Here is a 2,556-nt window from a genome sequence, read left to right as displayed (position 1 = left end):
GTCAGGCGGGGCAGTCCGAGAAAATGCACCAGTCACTCCAGCAGACCCAGGAGCCCTGGCCAAGAGCCACCACACACCCTCCTGAGAAGCCCCCACGACGTTCAAACGCTGCCCTGCTGGTTCACTTGCCTCCACGCACCAGCAGCAATGAGGTCTCATCACAGACGTAACATGACGGCAGCCCCACAGCAGGAACCTCCTGCCCCAGTGCAGTCACGGCGCTGCAGCTGCAGCAGAGGACTGATGTTCTCCAGGAAGAGGTTGACACCAGAGCCCGCCCTGGGCAGCTCGCGGGGGCTCCCCTGCACCTGGTTACACTCATGTCATGCTCTGATGGGACAGGAAGATGCTGGCTCTATTAGAAGGGCACGCCAAACCTTTGCTCCCCCGTACGCTTCCCTCATGCAGCGTAAGGGAGTTAATTCTTCCCCAACAGGCAGCCGAGGAGCTATTCCCTCACGCCAGCCACTTCCCAGATGAGCTTTTCCCACCACCACTGGGCAGGCTCGGAACAGCGATGAGGGGTAGCTGAGATTAAAGGGGCACGGAGAAAGGGGCGAGCAGGCCCACAGGCCAGCTGGGAGAGGAGCCGCCCTGCTCGCTGCCTTTTGATCTGCATGGAGCTGCCCTTCTCTTTTGATGTGTCACCCTGCAGCTTGTTCTCTCACAGAGGACAGGCCTGTTGCAGCACGACTGCTCCTGGATTGCAGCTGCTGGGGGAACAAAGCCGTGTTTCAGCAGCTTCTCGGCGTTTCACAGAGTTCAGAGTCTCGGGGTTGACCCCAGGGGTGGAGGGGAACGGCGAAGGCTGAGGAGAGGACACCAACCGCTCCAGTTCCAACTAAATCCACTTGGAAGATGCACAAATTGCTGGTGCAGCAACAAACCCAGATTAATTACCAGGGAATCAGAAAGCTCGCCAGACCAGGAAACAGAGCAGGGCTGTGTCTTATCTTTAGCTCACCAGACACAACCTGGATGAAGGGGCTTTAATCAAGCCTTTATCTAAAGCGTGTTCTGCTGTGGAAACATGAGGAAGATCCCTCCTCACCTGCCCTGCTCCAGAGCAAGGGCCCCACACCACAGCGAAGGAGTGGAGAAACCCAGATGAATCTGGAAGCTGATAATAATAAGCCTTTCATAATCCTGATCATCTGGTTGTCGCAGACCAGGGCTGTGAAGCGCTTTGTGTTCACTTGGGAGCTTATCACCCCAGATGCCAGGTTGTGCTTCCCAGTGAAACACAGTGCAGGATCACAGGGCTGAGAGAAGGAGCAGCTCACCCACGTTCTGCGGCCAGCTGGGCACAAGCCTGAGGAAAGAACCCACATTTCCCAACCCAGAAAGAAGGTCTCTGAGACCTGAACACCTTCATTTCTTGTCAGAGCATTATCCAGACCCCAGCTGAGGACTCCAGACTTTCTACTTCAAACTCGAGACCTCTTTGGAGTCCAAACCTGGCGGGTGACCCAGGACAGTCCCACATAATTAAATCCAAGAAACTCAGGCTTGAGCTGCTAGGGGAAGTGGTGGCGACACTTCTGCCCGTGGTGCTCCGAGGGGGCTTTGTGCCGAGGCCTCTGGGAAACCAAACCTCCCGCCCACATTAACAAGCGAATCTGAGGAGAAAGCTGAGGGGTCTGCAGTGAAACCCTCAAGCCTAAAGAAGGAGCCCAACAGCAGGACCAGCTTCCCATACAGCACTTCTCTATCGACCACCTTCTCCAAGGCCAAAGCCTCGGAGACTCAAAGGGACGGTCCTCACTTCGGCACCGAACCGAAGGGGACGTGTCTGAGCCGCTGCCACAACCAGCAGGGCACGCACGGGCGAACAGCCAGCCTTTCCGACCTCCTCTGCCCTCTCCTGATCAATCGAACGCTCCTCGTTCACAACAAGGCTGACCAGGAGCAGCCTTCAGCACGTGTCCAGAGCGAGCCACAGACTCACACCTCACCTCTGGGGCTGCTTTTCCCCCCAGATACCCCGACTCTGCCAAAAGGGCTCTGTTTCCTCACCCTCAGCTCACCAAACGACGCAAAACTTTGTGAGAGACCTGGCTCACAGCAGGCACAGAAAAGGCACCAGGTGGCTGGTTGGTGGTTGCTCTCCTCCCAGCTTTCCTCACTGCCCCATTGCCACGGGCCGACACCTCTCGCTTTTCTCCTTTAATTCATGGGCAGCAAAGAGCCAGGAAGAACAAGAAGGAACCTGCCCTCAGCTGAGCGAAGGAAATCCGAAAATTGGCAGCTTCTTGTAGCGACAAGTCACTGCGTTTCAGCTGGAGGAAGCTGCTTACGGGAGCAGAGACGTTGCTGCCAACTCTCCGCTCCTCAGCTTCACTCCTCCCCTCTCAGGCTGGTCACACATTTCGGAAAAAGTTGAATTAAACCATTTTTAGACCATGTCACCATTTGAAACTGCTGCAGAACAGTGCCTGTGGGGCTGCCCCATGTGTGAGGGGGGAAGCCGAGCAGGGCCATGGGTTCTTACGCCAGCCGTTCACTCTGGCAGCCCTCGCCTCGAACCCGTAACGTCACTGCTGCTGCACCTCACCC

Source organism: Buceros rhinoceros, unplaced genomic scaffold (genome assembly GCF_000710305.1).
Source record: "Buceros rhinoceros silvestris isolate BGI_N320 unplaced genomic scaffold, ASM71030v1 scaffold15819, whole genome shotgun sequence".
NCBI lineage: Eukaryota > Metazoa > Chordata > Aves > Bucerotiformes > Bucerotidae > Buceros > Buceros rhinoceros.
The sequence above is the reverse complement of the archived record's forward strand: the minus strand, read 5'-3'. Positions refer to the sequence as shown.